Here is an 18,772-nt window from a genome sequence, read left to right as displayed (position 1 = left end):
CTGGAGGGAGTTCATCGCAGAGGACTCCGATTGGCTCTTGGACTTCCCCAGCATTCATCCAGTGAGGTGGTTTATGGTGAATCGGGTTCGACGCCGTTACGCCTGCAGGCCACGGAGCGTCTCCTTCGCCAGTTTGACCGCCTACACAACTCACCGTCGGGAAAAAACATCATCTGCAGGGTCGCTGAACACAGAAGATCTCGCTTCAGGGAAATGGAGGCAAGAACGTACAAACTGCTAGCGCAACCAGGGTCCGAACGACGCCCAGCTCTTGCCCCCTTTGACACAGAAGAACCCGATATGGCTTGTTCTCTTCAAGGGTCCGAAGCAAGAAGGAAGCACCGGATATTGTGGTCAGGGCATTGGCTACGGAAGTCATCCATGGCAGGTACAGGAAAACACTCCATATATATATACTGATGGTTCAACGAACCGAACACTGAAAAGCAGCTCAGATGCGTTCTGCATCCCTGCCCTTCAGTATTCTTGGGGAAGACGCTTGGTCTCTCTAGTGTCGTCAACGCTGGCGGAATTAGTAGCAATCCAGAAGGCCCTGGAATTTATTACTACTGTTCAAGCTCAGGACGTTCTGATCCTCTCAGACTCTAAAAGCGCCCTCCAACGTATCAAAGGATGCCGGCAGGAGGACACGACCACGCAACAAATCACAGGCCTTTTCAAGCAGTTAAAGGAAGAGGGATTCTGCCCGAGGTAGAAAATACGCGCGAATTTGAGAATGCGATTAAGGACGCGCCATCTGTTGGAGGGCCGGAGCACCACCCTCAACCCTCTCCATGCTTTTGTCGGTTGGAGAGCAGCATTTCAAACAGCCAGGGTGCACTCTTCAGTTGAAACAGAAAAAAATCGAGTACCGCGCTGTGATAAAATTTTTGACAAAACAGGGACTTTCGCCTAAGGAAATTAAAGCGCGACTGGACAACGTGTACAGGGAAGCCTCCCCGTCGTACAGCACGGTAAAAGACAGGGCTAAGCAGTTTCAACTGGGGCGAGAGTCCATTGAAGATGATCCACGCGATGGTCGTCCAGTGGAAGTGGTGACACAAGAAAATTTGTCTCTTGTCGAGGAGGAAGTGCTGAGCGACAGGCGTTTGACGGTGAAGGAAATCTCAGAAAGACTGGGGCTTTCCAAAACAAGCGTTGTTCGTATCATCGGCGAGGGCTTTCGCATAAAAAAGGCCAGTGCGAGATTGGTGCCACGAATTCTCTCGTCAGTTCAAAAGCAACAGCACGTCATCTGTGCCAGAGTTTTTGGAGCTCTGTCAAGAGAGCGAAGAAGAAACATTGAAGTCAATTGTCACAGGGGATGAGACTATGGTGCTCTACTATGATCCCCTTTCGAAAAAGGAGTCGGTGGAATGGCGCAAACCAGGAGAAGCACCCCCAAGAAAAGCCAAGGTCATACAATCCACAAAGAAGATCATGGCAACAATATTTTGGGATTGTCACGGGATCCTCCTCGTCGACTTCAAACAGAGGAACACCACAGTGAATGCGACTTATTATGCTTCACTCCTGCACCGACTGCGAGACGCCATCAAAGAAAAGAGGCGCGGCAGGTTGAGTCGAGGTGTCCGGTTGCTCCAGGACAATGCCCCTGTCCACACGGCTTCTGTTGCCAAGGCTGCACTGAAGGAGTGCGGCTTCGAAGAAATCCACCACCCACCCTACAGTCCAGACTTGGCACCGAGTGACTACTTCCTGTTCTCAAACTTGAAGAGGGATCTCAGAGGACGGAGATTTCAAAACGATAGTGAGGTGCAAGAGGCAGTTTTGCAGCATTTTGCGGACAAAACTTCGGACTATTTTTTCAAGGGTATAAGAATGCTCGTTAAAAGGTGTCAAAAGTGCATCAAAGTTAAGGGTGACTATGTCGAAAAGTGATACACTTGTTTCGTCTCTATGACTATTAAAAGTTGGTCGGGCCGGAAACTTATTACTTACTTATGACTTACCACCCTCGTATCTTCCTCATGCGACACCTGCGTGAGTCCTACCCTGGTGAATGCATTTCTACGAGGTCTGTTAAGCGCCTGTACTGCACGCGCCGAAAATACTGCACTAATGTGCAGGCCGGGTGCTCTGACGCACGGAGCGCCACAAAGAGAATATGCGATTGAAGCGCCAAGCACTTTTCTGGCGCAGCTGGTGCTCCCAAGTCACCCAGATCATGGCTTTCGTGTACATGGGACCTACAGACCCCTTCAACGAATCCGCCCCACAGAAAGCGGAATGCGTGCATTGTGTTTGCATCTTGTATTACCGCTGGCAAGGATGAAACAGCCACTAAGAACCACAGGCGAGTGTATACCATGCTGCTAACAGCCGTGCCCGGAAAGTGATCGGCGCAGCAGAGCACTACAGCCGCTGAATACTCGAGGCCAGTTGACAGCTGAGACCACTGCACTGTCAAAAACAACTCCTAGGATTTTAACCTGATGTCTTACAGGAACTTGAAAGGGTGCAGCACAGGTTGGCTGAACATTTAAAAAGAGAGCGACACTTTTGTGTCTATTCAATCCTGCCCTAGAAACTGTACCGTAGTCTTCAAACGCTTTCAACATTGACCCAAGGGAACTCTCGCGCGGTAGTATGACGGAGACATCATCAGCTCACGCAAACACAGGCGGCGGGAATCTATTAGGCAGCCTTAGGATAACTGAGAGAGAACACAGTCTCTCGAGTACAGGGTTGATGGGAAGGGCATACAAGGCGGGGGAGAGAGGGCATCGATCCTTGTCGGACACCACACGTAACGTCAAACGGAGACGATAGAATACCAGCTACGGAAACGACCCTTTTTGCGCCTTCGTATAGCACCTCAACAAAGCGCACCCAACCGTCGGCGAAACCACATGCCCTCAGTGCTGAAAATAGGTACATGTGTCGCACACGATCGAAGCACACAGGGGGGGGGGGGGGGGGTGTCGAGGTAGCTTGCCGTTGTTGGCCGCACTCAAGTGGGCATCGTCACGACTATAGCAAAAAAAAAAAAAAAAGGAAACGAAGGTGGGAGAAAGGGGAGTTGAGGACTTCAAAGTGATGTAGAAGCAGGATGACCGGTACTGATGGGACGGAAGCACACTGTAGGTGAGAGGTGCACTAGAGTGGTCTCTCCGCTAGGCTCGTTGCTTGGAGAAAGCGCACGAGGCCGCGAGTTTTTGAAAGTCGTTCCGCACAAGAACCTTCGGGGAAGAGGACGTCCGTCAGTATACCAGGCCTGGCGTGGGGAAGATGGGTTTCGCGCATGGCATGGTATGCACGGCATTCTGTCAGGATATGCGCAATTGTCTCCGGATGTTTACAGTGTCCGCAACTGGAATCCTCCCTGGAGCCGATCTTGCACAGTTGAGAGTTCGTGAACGCAGATCCTGTGCGTAATCGATGGAGCATTGTCTGCATACCACGGCCTGGCTAGTGCCACCAGCTCTCTAGCCAACAGGGGCGCTCTTCCTCGGCTCCCAGCTAGTCCACCTACGACGCCGTGGCGGGAGTTCGTGCCCGCAACAACGCTTCACATCCCGGGTCTACGGAAGAAGAGCGAGTCCAGCCCCTAGTGGCCAGGATGGCGGCTGAGAACCTGATCAGCGACGTTTATCACACACATACTCTGGTGTTCACGGATGGCTCCATTGACCTCCAAAGTCCAAAAGTGCTACCAGTGCGTACTACATCCCGTCAATAAACAAGGCCTGGCAAGGGAAATCAGTTCGCTACCCAATCTCATCTACGAAGCACACAGCACAGCGGGGCATGACCCATCCTCATCAACTCAGTGGCTACCTAACAGCAGGGATGTGCATCTCGAAAGGTGTGTGGACGCATCTGCTGGTACTTCTGGCTTTTTTTTTTTTTTTCATACAGCCACAGCGATTTCCCGAGACCAGTGCAGTGCATCTGTCCTGTGTCGTCTTTATTTGTTTTTAGCACTGTTTTAGCGATTTTATTCCCGAGACCTTCCCGTTAACAGCTACCGCTGTAAAAGGTTCATGAAATTATGCTGTTACCGAAACCCACTGTAGGTTGATCAACGAGCTATGATCAACAAGTGCACACCGTCAAATGTAAACGATGACGATCATACAACGTCAGCTCAATGGTTTCACTGAAAGATGTATCAAAATGTAAACTTTGCCTTATCGTATCTATCCCGGGTAGCTCTCCTGCTTCACATCTCGGAGGGCAATATGGCTGATCTTCCACGATGATGCCAATACATATATCTCGGAGGGCAGCACTGTTTTTGAACCTCCAGCCTTCCTACGGGGCTCCGTTCTGTGTTCCAGTGAGGCCAGAAGTCAAAATTCTTGGCGAGACTTTTGATTGCACTGGCATATCTACCGTAAATTGGCCACGAGTGTTTAATCGTTGCAGAGCTGTCCTGCGGCAGTTTAAGTTTGTTGATTTGCCCATCACTTTTCGCGCTCATCTGCTAGTGGTCTGGTACTACAGTCGCTTGTGGCTTTTAGGAGTCGTTGCCACGCCGCCACCACTAATCCGTACTGCCATCACTAGACACGCGTTCCGTTTCCTCTGGGGCGGTTCGGTGGAGTGGGTCGCGAGGTCCCGCTTGCACCGTACACGTGACCGGGGCGGCTTAGCCTTGCCGGTGGTGCTCGACAAGTGCTTTGCACTTCAGTCGCGCGTTTATTTCGAGGCACTGCACACTCTCGAACACCCAGCCTGCGCATTAGTACAGTACTCTCTGGGATGTGCTACCAGGTGGTTCGTTGAGAGCCCTAGGTTTCGGCCTAGGTCCGAAGTCCTGCCTCATCAATACAGTGCCTGTGTTGATGTTGTACGGCGTTTACGACTCCAGGTTCCGGACGCTGACATCGAGTTATGGGCTGTCTGCGATTTTTATGCAGCTATCCGGGAGTTGCAGTCCGGTGCCGCAGTCCCTTCGGTGCCGACGAAGCTGTCTTGGCGTGGAATCACTGCGGGCTGGCTACATGCCCGCCACGCCAGTCTTCAGTGGAAGTTGGCCCACGACGTTCTTCCTCTTCGCGAGCGACTACACCATTTTCACATCTCTCGTTCTGACGGTTGTCCGTCTTGCGGGATGTGTGAAACCGCAGAGCACTGTTTCAGGCGTTGTCGTGTTCCTATTTTGCTGTGGCGCAGAGTAACCCAGATATTTCAGCTGTCGACTGTCGCCTGGGCCACCGTGCGGTTCCTGGAACCATTGCCTGTTCCGCGCGTTCAGCGTAAACAATTGGCTTTGTTGATTGTAGAGATGCACTCAGGCAGGTGTTAGCTGTGCTTCGCCACCCTGACTCACGCAGTCCTGAATCTGCGTCCGATATCGAGGACGTCTCTGCGAATGCAGTACTGCAGTAACAAGGCCAGTACTGCATGTCCAGAAGTTGCTGAGAGGGGCAGTCTGTCGTGCGAAATATATAGAGGAAAATGATCGCTACCTCTAGTGTCGACGTCGGTAGCGCACGACAAGTTTCGCAGCGCAGTACGTGCAGTGAGGCAGTACGTGCGGAGGCGCCTAGCCTCTCTGCGAATGCAGTACTGGCGCAAATTTGATGCGCAACGCAATGTGGTGCGCTGGTGCCGGGAGGCATATTGCTCCCGTGTGTTACTCAAGCGCTATGTGGCAGAAAATCCGGACTTCAGAATTACTGAGCTTCGGTCAGCTGATGGCTCAATTCTGACTGATCCCGGTGACATTCAGGAAGCGATGCGTGAGCATTGCGCGGCCCTTTATCAGGAGTCACCTCACGACGAGCCCGTTGTCAGCCGAGAGTGCCCACTGCCGGCGAAACAAATGGAGCATGTTGACTCAGGGCCGCTCACGCAAAATGAAGTTTTTACGTCTGTCTCCTCAATGACGAGCGGAAAGTGCCCTGGCATTGATGGCCTCCCAGTTGAGTTTTACAAGCGCTTCTGGAATGTGATTAGTTCTTGCATGACTCGGGTTTTTAACATCTGCTTAACCCAGGGGTTGCTATGCCCCAGCATGCAGAATGGTGGTGTTGTTCTTCTGTGCAAAGACAAGTCTCGAAAACTGGACCCAGATGCTTATCGTCCGATGACTTTACTGACGAGCGATTATAAGATCTTAGCTAAAACTCTTCTATTCCGCGTTTCGCCTCTGTTGGAGAAGGTGTTACATCCTTGCCAAGCATGTTCCGTCCCCGGCAGGTCCTCAGACCTTCATAGAATCGCTCTTCGTGATGCCATCCACTGGATTAACAGTGGTCATGCCCCCGCTGTGCTGGCGTCATTCGATCAGTCCAAGGCATTCGATCGCGTGCGACACGCATACCTGTTCTCTCGGCTGAGGGCATATGGGTTCGCCGTTGCTTGGATCAGGTATGTGGAAACGTTGTATAGGGGCGCTAGAAGCGTTGTCTCTGTCGCTCGCCCTCTGTCGTCGTCCCCCTTTGATGTAACTTGTGGGGTCCGTCAAGGACATCCCCTCTCTCCCGCCTTGTACACCATTGCCACCAACCCTCTACTCGAGAGACTGTGCTCGCTTCCAGTTACATTGCCACTGCCCAATGGATGCCCCCCACCTGTTTTTGCGTTCGCGGACGACATCTCTGTGATCGTTTCTCGCGAGTGTTCCCTAGGGCCCGTTTTGAAGGCGTTTGAGGATTACGGAGCCAGGGGCAAGACTGAATAGATCAAAAAGTGCAGCACAGTTTTTGAACCTCCAGCCTTCCTGCGAAGCTCCTTTCTGTGTTCCAGTGAGGCCAGAAGTAAAAATTATTGGCGTGACTTTTGATTGCACGGGCATATCTACCGTAAATTGGCCACGAATGTTTAATCGTTGAAGAGCTGTCCTGCGGTAGCTTAAGTTTGCTGATTTGCCCATCACTTTTCGCGCACATCTGCTACTGGCCTGGTACTACAGTTGATTGTGGTTTTTAGGAGTCGTTGCCACGCCGCCACCACTAATCCGTACTGTCATCACCAGGCACGCGTTCCGTTTCCTCTGGGGCGGTTCGGTGGAGTGGGTCGCGAGATCCCGCTTGCACCGTACACGTGACCGGGGCGGCTTAGCCTTGCCGGTGGTGCTCGACAAGTGCAAAAACTAAAAAACTAAAACTAAACCCGCAGAGGAATCACCCCCGAATACCCCGAGCACCAAGGATGGGCTTCCTACGCTTCACGTGGGTGAGCGCCCTGCGCCAGTGACAAAAGATTTGGTATAGTGGCAACCCAGCCGTCCTCTGAGGCTCTGCTATATGCCTGAACTTGTCGGTTCCGACGTTTTCGACCGACTCCAAGATTCTCTCTGACTCGCCCGACTCAAGACCCGCCTCTGATTCAAAATGGGGGGGGGTGAGGTGTCTAAGTGTATTTCAATTACGCACACAAACAACACTGAATTGGGAAATTTCTGGGAGTATTAGCTCACCGTCAACTCAACGCCTGTGTTTCCTACTGCTTTTGATTTGAGACAGTCAGTAGGTCCATCGAAAGTAAACTTACTCAGTGCACACCAATCGTCCTCGTCTAAGATACGTCTTGAACACAGATGGCGAAGACGTATTATAAATGGAAAGTTGGTACGTATTGCAAACATGAACTGAAGATATTTACAGGATGTCTTCCTTAAGGCTACCTCTTCAACAGAGATGGCGAAGACGTATTATAAATGAAAACTCGCTAAGTCTTGCAAACCTGAACGGAAGACGTTTACAGGAGGTCTTCCTTTAGGATATCTCTTCAACAGAGATGGCGAAGACGTATTATAAACGTTAAATCGGCGCGTCCTATAAACATACTATAAATTACGGCTTCTAGACGTCGCGTTGACGTCCTGATCGTCTTCTATCCTAATTTGACCAAATAAAGACGTTTCTGCGACGTTTTGTGCTACTAGGGTGGGGACACTTCATGAGCCCCGAGAAAAGCTTGGAGGCTCAGAGGACTGAGGGCCTATGGACTGAGGGACACATGCCTCAAAGGGAATCGCCTCCGGGGGAGATATGTACCACAAGTAGATGACGAGGAGGCAGGCTGCAACCTCTTCCAGATCGTGGTACCAAGGAAACTAAAATACTTCAATAACTCTGCGCTGGCAGGTTACGGTACTGGCAGCAAAACTTGTACTATGTCGTATCGCGATGTGGCCTTGAATGAGGAAGGGAGCTCTGCGGTATACACGCATGTCCGGTATGTCAGAAGGCTAAACCTCGTGGAGCGAGGCGCCGTGGTTGCTGCAAACTACTGTCAGCCCGAAACCTTAGCTGATAGTTACACTAACACGTAGATCATCTCACAAAGTGGGTTGAGCTCTACCCCCTGCGGTAGTTTAGTTGTCAGCTATAGGATATGGACCGGCTCGTGGCCGTTTTTCCCCAGTTGGGATTCCCAGACCAGCTCAAAATTAATAACCTCATACTATATAAGCAAGGCGCTTGTAGACTCTTACTGGATCCATACCCGATCAACGCACATGTGACGCCGGTTACAAGTAAGCTAACATGCCGCCACGGCGATGAGCTCGTCCCTATCCATGTCACAAACCTGAAGAAGTATTTTCAATGCACCTTAGATGATGGCAGGTGGGCATCGCATCGCAACCATCGCGAAGCAGTTTTCCCTTCAGTCCTCCGAATCTGGCCAGCGACTCCCCAAGGAGGTTGGTGGGCTTTCGGGTTCTTCTCGTTACAGCCATCGCCCATGAAACCCAAAGTGACGCCCCCACCCGCTTCATTTACAGATGACATCATCGTGGATATGCTCAAAGCTCGAGCATATTAAATATTTTACAAAATTAAAAAGCATACAAAGAATAGTGGTTCTGAAAATCCTGTATCCTGCAGAAATATCATACATACAGCTACAGAGACAAAAAATGTTTCATCCAGTACAGTACAGTGGGGTACCATCTTTGATAGCACATTTTATGTGTAACTCTGTCCAGTGTCAAAGCGAGCATTTCTTTTTTTTTTTGTCGTGGTTATCACTGCCTTATTGAGGTCTACCAGAAGCACAATTTTCCGCATAATCTATATATGACTATAACGTAACTTAAATCCAGCATTACCCAGTCTAAGAAAACAACGTACTCAACGTGCGAGGCGCAGGTCCAGGAAGTAAGTTCCGTTCGCGAATACTGGCGCTACTGGACTGCAGTCGGCATTGTAGGCTTACCTGTAAATTCATTTGTCCGCTAGAGAGTCATAGACGCCATTTTGAGCTAGATAGTGCTGATGCATGTTTTTATTTTTATTTTCAGATTTAAAATGTTTGACAGCTCCCCTACTGCCCGTGAAGTGACGTCACTTGGTCCCTCTCCCAAATAAGGGGGTTCTTGCAACACCAACTAGATAGAGAAAGCCTGCTTCCCAATAGTCAGCCAATCGGGACTGTGTTTTCAACGGCCGCAGCCAACCGTAGCCAACTTTTAGGTACACATTTGCGAAGCTCGTTGCAGTCATTTGTAGGTTCGTGAATTCGCAGAACGGCGAATCGCTGTAGCCGACGAATTCTGACTTTGTGTGTCCACGTGGCGAAGGGGGGAGAGGAGGCATTGAGCAGGCCTTCTCTACCTAGGCGGCGTTGGTTCTGCGTTCAACGTGGACCCACGCCTTGTGAGTGGACGACACTTTGTCACGTGGTCGAAGGAACAGTTTGCAAGAACAGACGCTGAAAACGTTTCCGTCGAGGCCGCAGTTTTCGCAGGCATGAAAACGATTATGTGAAGGAAGCAGTGACATACTAGTCCACCACACTTCAGATTCATCCAACGATACAGGGATGCAAAAACTGATGCCTCACTATGACCAGTGCCTCAATAACAGTGGAAACTGCATAGAGAGGTAGTTGAGATATGCGTAACCCAGTGAAAAATAAAAACATTTTAAAAGCGAGTTTCCATTGTTTTCTAATAGCTAATCGGAACTTACTTGCTGGACACCCCTCGTATTTAATGCTCACTGCACATTAGCACGATTCTTAACATAATCACCTCATTTTATACCTATTCTTCAGAAATAATGACACCCCTCACGATAAAATTCTAAGAATAAGGCCGGAATGAGCTTTACTGCAATCGCTTACATGGCATTGCGAGTAAAGTCCGCAATAAATAAAAGTAAACTACCTTTAAAAAATATAAATGTATGTACAGCTGGCCTCTTGGAATACCGCATTGCCGTTGCGACTGACACCGGGTATGTTACATGCGTCGGACGGAACTTAAACTATTCCACGTACGCAAAATAGGACAATCAATTTTCGGTGCTAGAGTAGGGCATGACCCAGATATGGCAGGATATTACATGTGTTGCTGACACGCTATAACATTTCCATTTTGAACATCATTCAAAGTTCCTTCTCAGGAAGATAGACCAAACAATGTGTTCAATACAGTGTGGTGTACACAAAAACAGTCGTTTCTCAGTTGTGCGGAAATTTTTTGCTCGGCGCTGACAGATTAAATGCAGGGCTTACAGCTCTGTCAAAAAGGTGCCACGTAGTATGGCGTCACAAAAATAACGGGCCCTGGGTTTCTGAAACACTGGATGGAGCTTGTATGGCAGGCTTTCTTTTTTCCTTCCGTCAGCGGCTCAGCTTGCTCAGGAGGACATCGTGAGACACCGAACACGTCCGAGAGCGTTTCACTGAACTGCAACTATATATGTATGTAGAGATCTCGCCTAGAGACAGAGAGCTTCCACAGTGAATTGTCTCCAAACCGTACGCTATTTAACAACAGCCTCCTTAAATAATAAGCTGGATGCAAGAGTAGCAACAGCAAAGAAATACGTACTGTACACTCACATGGCACAACTCCAGTAGCCCCCAACTGCACAGATATAGACACCCGCAGAATAAATAAATTAAAAACACCCACACACACACTCCGAATTTGAGACACACGTGCTAGAAACCTCAAGCGGACACACGCATTCCCATCCTTTGTTTTTTCTGGCAGAACAGTGCATTTCCCAGACAGGGAGGGAGGAGGGGGGGGGCGGGAATGTTCCCATAGACACGCGAAAGTTCCAACAAAGCATTATCTGTCCAGTGCTGCAGTTGAACGTGATCGCTCCGATGCTCCGAGGGCACCATCCTCTACGAGAATCATGCCGCTTTCCGAGCAGCCGTGGATGGATGTCGTTTTTACATGATGGCCGGAGCAGACGTCGAGGTGTAAATGTACAAACGTATCATCTAGACAACAGCATCAGTTTAAAATGAGAATCAATCGTGTATGGTGGAGGGGAGGTGGCCTGAAATAAAAAGGAGTGGGTCATTAAATGGCTCCACTCCGCACCTCAGAATCGGTCAATGACTGACTTACCTAGATTGTTGTATCACAGTTAACGTCGCAGTTTGGCTGCTGCCTTCATCACAGACATGGGGAGATTGTAGGTCTCTGGACTAAGTTTACAAGCAGGAATTGTGAATATAGAGGCCTCTGCAAAGCGGTTGTGGTTTTCTCAGAAAACTACCGTGCCGTACAGCAAAGCCTCTGCAGAAAGTACCGTAATTTCACGAGTATAAGCCACAGGATGCGTTTTTAGGAACATTTTGAAAATTTTCTCGCAGATAAGCCGCGGTGAATACGATACGACTGATTTGTGCGACAAAGGAGACCATAGAGAAGGCCATAAACCGTGCAGTCCATACTCCGGGATCGGCATAGTGTACAACAAAGGGGGTCAGCTCTAGAGTTCTACCAAGATCGGATTGTGCCCCCTTGTTGGGCATTTTTCACGGATTGATGGGTCAGTGGTCTACCAGAAGACGCGAATCAGTGTCACCACTGTTGAAAATGTATATGAAGACGACGAGGTGGTAATCGACATGGTGATGCGCGTGGGACAACTTGGGTTTTCTTTTTTCACTTGTACCTAGCTTTGCTCATGTACGGACGTACGTATGAGTTTATTAAAAGCTTTCTGGGAGTTCATCGCTGTTAGCTTTTCTCCTCCTGTTGGGCTGGCCTAGGTCTGGCAGTTGCTCCATTGCCGGTTCAAAGTTTACCGTACAACATTTTGGTGCCGAAACCCGGGAGCAAGACGGCAGCTGCAACGACGTTCGAATCTTTCGCCATGCCTAACAGCAACGTTCCAGAGAAGCTTCAGGCCAAGCGGACAGCGAGAAGAACGCAAGCAACGAAGATTATTAACGAAGCTACCGCTGCGCTTCAGGACCAGAGTGCCACAGCAGAGAATATCACCGCCCAACTGGAGAAGCTCACGACATGCGGCAAGCAGCTTTACGTTTTGGATCGGGAAGTGGAGGACAGCATCGCTCCTGAAGCGTTCAGAAGTGAATACGACTCTGTTCTGCAGTATGAAGAAAGGATAACAGAGTGCATCGCAAGGCTACGACTCACCTTCGAACGACTGCCACCGACTACATCGACGCCTACACCAGCAGTCACAACTACAAGTTCCCCGACGCCACAGATCCCTGACCGTAGTACCGGAGTCAGGCTGCAACGCCTTCAACTGAGGAAGTTCCGCGGAGATTTTACAGAATGGCAGCCGTTCTGGGATCAGTTCAAGGCCAACGTGCACGACAACAGGAATTTAACCAAGTCGGATAAATTCCATTACCTTCGATCGTTGTTGCTCGGAACAGCGGAGGCAGCCATATCAGGACTGCAGACGACCGAAGCGGAGTACGACGACGCTATCGCTTTGCTCACTTAACGGTTCGGAGACCGCGGAAGGCTTGAGGAACAGTACCTAGGGAAGCTTAGAACGCTTCTACATGTTAAGTCTTCAACGGACACGTGCGGTTTGCGAAAACTCCACGACTACGTGCAGACGAACATATGCGGTTTACGCTCTTTAGACATACCAACAGTGACTTACTCTTCGATGATGACGCAAATCCTACTGGCCGCAATACCGTCCGACATAGTGCTCGAGTACCATCGTTTGAACCTCCGGAGCGTACAGAGAGACGCCGCAACACCAGCAGAACACGAAGTCGCCACGTTAGAAGATGAAGGCGCTGCCTCCACAGCTTCCGCAGAACTGAACAAGGTGTTGGCTTTCCTGAAGGCAGAAGTTGAAAGCAGAGAAAGGAGTGGACTTTGCGACCGCCAGGATCAGAAACCGTCCGGCCAACGGAAGACGGGAGCAAAAGGTCATGCCAGTGCACCCTCTGCTTTCGCGTTGCACAACCAAACTGTCCCGACGAACTGCCTCTTTTGCAAGGCGAAGTCTCACGCCACTGAGAACTGCAACGCAGACATGTCGCAGGAAGACAAAAAGACGACGTTGGCCAAGTACAGGCGCTGTTTTCGGTGCACGAAGGCGTTCCACAATTCAAAGGAATGCCGTTACAAGGGAAGGTGCTCAAAATGCACAGGAAGACACGTTGCCACAATGTGCGACCCCAACTGGACGGCCGCGCACGCTAAGGAAACTCAAGACAAAAACGCCATCGAAACGACAGAAACTTCAGTCCTGATGTCTTCCGCGACCAGTATGAGCACTGTGCTCCTCCAAACGTTTCGTGCCTGGACTGTGTCGGGTACCAGGTGCCAGTATATCAGAGGGATAGTTGACAGTGGAAGTTCACGAACGTTCATCCGGGAAGATCTAGCAAGGGAGCTCGGTTTGAAGGAGGTAGCCCAAGTTTGGATCGGAATTAACACGTTCGCCTCAGACTCGGAGTGTCGGCCCGCAAAACGAAGCGTTGTGGAAGTGACTGTGCGAAGCCAGTACACCCACGAAGACGTCAAGCTAGCAGCCATCGTCATACCAGTGATATGCAGAGATATCCAGGAATCGCCGGTGGACAACGAACACGTACTTGCACTTCAGGACTGTGGTGAACTAATCGCCGATGTTGTGGCTTTTCCTGGTATGCGGCAACTAAATGGCATCAGTCTGCTTATTGGATCCGATCAAGTTTGGAAGCTGATCTCCGGCGAAATTCGGCGCTACGGGAAGCAGGAAGAGCTCGTTGCCATCGAAACGATATTGGGATGGACGTTCCAAGGCCCAAGCCAAGTGAAAGCTCTGGTGGCGCAACAAGCAGACAGCCTGATATGCGTGCTGAGAACAAACGTGAACTGCGTGTTCCTGCAAGATCAAGAAATAAGGCAGATGTGGGAAATCGAAAATGCAGGCATCAACGAAGGCGCCCCACCGACGGCATTGACGAGTAACGTGCTAGCAGAGTTCCAGCGCACTGTAAAGATGGCAAACGACACTTATGAGGTGCGCCTCCCATGGAAGAACGTCGACGTCCCACTGCACGATAACCGTGCTGTCGCAGAAAGGAGACTGAATCGATTGGTGAAACGGCTCGCCGTGAACGACGCCTTGGTAAGAGAATACGACAAGAACATTCGCGCGTATTTGTTGAACGACCACGCGGAACCAGTACCTATCTCAGAGGCAAAGACACCTGAACGCATCTACTACATGCCTCATCGTGAGGTCATCCGTCCCGAGTCTACGACTACGAAAATGCGGGTGGTGTTCGATGCTTCATCGCATTCTGGCAACTGTACATCGCTCAACGATCCCTTGGAAAAAGGGCCGAAGGTTCAACCGGACTTGTTAGATACGCTACTCCGTTTCAGAACGCATCCGATTGGAATCACTGCAGACATTGAAAAAGCGTTTCTGCAAATCAGTGTGGACGAACGCGACAGAGATGCGTTACGTTTTTTGTGGTTTGATCAGGTGCCACTTCGACAAACCATTACATACAGCGCCGAAATGGTGGAATGGCGCATGCGGCGGGTGCCTTTTGGGACATCGGCCAGTCCGTTCCTGCTAGCAGCGACTCTGGAGCATCATTTTCGTAAAGTCACCGGTGACTTAAAGGACACTGCAGACGTCTTGGCGTCTTCATTCTACGTGGACGACTTGCTGACTGGAGCACAAAACTTGGAGTCAGCAGTGAAGCTTTACAACGACGCCAACGAGGTCATGGAAACGGCCCACATGCGTCTGCGGAAATGGACGTCCAACTGTTCAGCGCTTGAAGGCGTTTTCAGACATGAAGAGGAGAGCAGTACGAACAACAATCCAGTTACAAAAGTGCTTGGAGTTGTTTGGGACAAAAGGAACGACACACTTGCGTGCACTCAATTGCGTGCACTCAACAGTGCTTGGACTCAATTGTTAAATCGGTGCATGTTGCAGGCACCAAGCGAAACGTACTCCAAGCATCGGCTAGGATTTACGACCCTCTTGGCTTTCTGCACCCTTTCACGGTTCGAGCAAGAATGATTTTTCAGGCCTTGTGGGTTGAGGAGGTTGGCTGGGATGCGGAGATGCCGAGAGACAAGCAGGACCAGTGGAGTCAATGGTGCAGGGAACTACCGGAACTGGCTGAGGTCATCGTGGATCGCTGTATGTTCCCCAGTGGTTGCAGAAACCCTCAACTCCATATCTTCTGCGACGCCAGCCCGAAGGGTTACGGTGCTGTAGCGTACCTCCGAGGGCAGAACGAAGACGGATCGACGACTGCTACATTTGTTCTCGCGAAGTCACGAGTAGCACCGCTTAAGCAGCTGACTCTGCCACGTCTAGAGCTGATGGCGGCGTTAATCGGCTCAAGAATGATGCACTACTTGAAAAGAATTTTCAGAGGCATTGAATTTGAGTCCTTTATGTGGTCCGACTCGATGATTGCCCTCTGGTGGATCCGAAGACCGCCTACCGAATGGAAACAGTTCGTAAGCAACCGTGTCGACGAAATTCAACAAAAGACTGATCGACGGAGATGGAAGCATTGTCCTGGAACAGAGAACCCCGCAGATTATCTAACCAGAGGTGTAACGGCAGAAACACTAATTCGCAACAACGTCTGGTGGCACGGACCCGATTGGTTACTCCTCGAGCCATCAAGCTGGCCAGACGACGACCTCGAGTGGGACACCAGAGCAGATGACGAAAGGAACCGGAAAGCAAACGTCTTACACACTTCGGTTTCGTCAGGTCCACCGCCAATTGATACAGCCAAGTACAGCACTTATCAACGACTGATAAGAGTTACTGCGTGGATCTTTCGTTTTCTGAACAACATGCGGAAGCCGGAAAACCGACAATCCGGTTGTTTGGTTGATGAAGAAATGAAAAGAGCGGAGAAATTCTGGGTGCAGCAGGCCCAAGCGGAACACTATGCGGAAGAAATTGCTCAGCTTCAGACGGATCAGACGGTAGCACCGGAATCCAAACTCGCCGCGCTGCGACCCTACCTCGATGACAGCGGGATTATTCGTTTGCAGACACGGCTACAGTACGGTTCAGAAGCAGAGGACGTGAAATGCCCCGTCATTCTTCCACGCGAACATCACTTCACAAAGTTGGTCGTCGATCAAGGTCACAGGAGGACCCTGCATGGTGGACTACAGGATACATTAAACGACATACGAGAGCGCTGGTGGATTCCACAGGGCAGACAAATAACAAAGAAAATTATATTTCGATGTGCCACCTGCTCACGTCATCGCCTGCAGGCGGCTTCAGCTCCGACCGCCTCATTGCCACCTGAGAGGATTGTTCGAAACCTACCGTTCGAGGTAGTGGGAGTGGATTTCGCGGGCCCAGTAATGGTGCGCTCCGGAAGTGGAACATCGAAGTCATACATTGCTCTTTTTACGTGCGCTACCACGCGGGCAGTGCATCTGGAACTTGTCTCGGATCTCACTGCGAGGTCATTTCTTTTGGCGTTCCGTCGTTTTATCGCCCGTCGAGGACTTCCCACTACCGTGTACTCGGACAACGCACTCACCTTCAAAAAAACGTCCCGTGAGATTCAAAAGCTCCAAAGCAACGTCCGGAAGAATGAAGTGCAGGACTATTTCGCCAATCATAGAATAATGTGGAGGTTCATAGCCGAGAAGGCAGCGTGGTGGGGTGGATGGTGGGAGAGATTGGTTCGCACCATGAAGCAATCTCTCCGAAAAGTCCTTGGGCGACAGTCCTTAACGTTCGAGGAAATGATGACCGTTTTACAAGACGCCGAGGCTTCGATAAATTCAAGACCTCTCACATATTTACATGCATCGCCGGATGAACCAGCTGCGTTGACGCCTGCTCATTTGTTGATTGGCCGACGATTGGTCGCACTTCCAAACGGTCAAGATCAAGCACCGCCGCGGTCGACAGTGACAGATCTTTCCCGCCGATGGCGATATCGGCAGAGAGTATCAGACCATTTCTGGAAACGATGGCGCACGGATTATCTTCTTCACCTGAGGTCCGCCCACATCTCCAAGCCGGTGGGGTACCACACATTGAAGCAGGGAGACCTGGCTCTTCTTCACGAGGAAAGGACACCACGTAACCTGTGGAAGACTGTGCGAATAGTGACCCTCCACAAAGGGCGAGACGACAAGGTGCGAGCTTGTACCATCAAATTGCCAACTGGGAACATCACAAGGCGGCCAGTGCAGCTACTGTATCCCCTGGAGACTTTGGAGGAATGACTGCAGTCATTCGGCGGGGGAGGATGTTGAAAATGTATATGAAGACGACGAGGTGGTAATCGACATGGTGATGCGCGTGGGACAACTTGGGTTTTCTTTTTTCACTTGTACCTAGCTTTGCTCATGTACGGACGTACGTATGAGTTTAGTAAAAGCTTTCTGGGAGTTCATCGCTGTTAGCTTTTCTCCTCCTGTTGGGCTGGCCTAGGTCTGGCAGTTGCTCCATTGCCGGTTCAAAGTTTACCGTACACCACTTTCGTTAAAGCTGCTTGGGGGAATGCACCAGGAGGGTCAATCTACTCAAATGTGAACCCGTCTCTGTTTCGCACTGTTCGTGCATCGGAAGGGCAGTGCTGTTCGAGAGACACTGTCGGCCCTTTCCTTAAAACTGGCGTATGGGGAAAATATCGGGAAAAAAAGAGTCATCAGATAAGCCGCACCGGTAGATACGCCGCAGAGCGCCCGTGAGAAAAAAAAAATTGCGCATAAGCCGCGGCTAATATACGTGAAATTACGGTACTCCATAAAATGAACATACTCCAATAGCTAACAGATGTGCAAGGACTGTGCTCCAGCAAAACACTGTAACATGCAATACACACCACTAAACCAGAATTTAACAGATTGTGGGGAGTCAGCTGAAGAAGAGCCGGAGAAGACTGCAATGACAGCACTTCTGAGACTTACGGTCTGGGAGATCATAAACTTGCGGTGGTATGTCTGCGAAATATTGATGCCTTAATCCGTCGGCAGCTGATATCCTGCACTGTGGTCGAAGCGAGTGCGTGTGCTCATTAAAAGGAAGTCGGATCCGCCGTGGGCTTCAAGCCTGAAGACAGGGACAAAAATCGGTGAACGGTGGTCGGTGTCAGGCATTTCGAGAATGACGTCTTAACCACTGGAAATCGACGGCTGGTCTCAATTGGAAAGTTGTAAGAGCAGGGAACAGAGCACGCGCACACAAAATTTCGACTAAATCGGACATCGGGTAATCGACTTACGACACCGAAAAGTGGGAAGCGTTTCAGGGTGGCTCTAGCCAGCCTCGCAGCTCGTCATGCTCTTAAGCCGATATCGGGAGAACGGAACATCGCGCGCCTGCGGGACAAACGCTGTTGGAAAGAGCACATTGAGACCTTCATAACGAAGGCAAACATGACCATGTGGCAGCAACGGAAAGGCTTTTTTGTGTGGGGGGGGGGGGGAAGCCGCTGGTCCCATGTATTGGGAGGGGTGTGAACGCGGAATCCTCTAACTCAAGAACTGCTAAATTTAGAGAGACGCGGTGAATTTTATCACGTGCTCCGCGTCGAGAACAGTGGGTTCTCCAAGTGTGAACCCTGTCCGAGGCGAACTTCTTTCCAACAA

General features: G+C 50.4%; 1 long non-coding RNA gene across 1 annotated transcript; it reads right to left on the bottom strand.

The window, feature by feature from the left end:
• Positions 1-8,777: 8,777 nt before the first annotated feature.
• On the bottom strand, positions 8,778-18,177 carry LOC135396936 (uncharacterized). The gene is made up of 3 exons (XR_010423567.1): positions 18,092-18,177; positions 11,294-11,410; positions 8,778-11,222 (listed from the first exon to the last, which is right to left on the bottom strand). It is a non-coding gene; the product is annotated as an uncharacterized LOC135396936 (long non-coding RNA).
• Positions 18,178-18,772: the final 595 nt, after the last annotated feature.

Source organism: Ornithodoros turicata, chromosome 1 (genome assembly GCF_037126465.1).
Source record: "Ornithodoros turicata isolate Travis chromosome 1, ASM3712646v1, whole genome shotgun sequence".
NCBI classification, from domain to species: domain Eukaryota; kingdom Metazoa; phylum Arthropoda; class Arachnida; order Ixodida; family Argasidae; genus Ornithodoros; species Ornithodoros turicata.
Note: the sequence above shows the minus strand (reverse complement) of the source record. Positions and strands in the feature narration are given on the sequence as shown.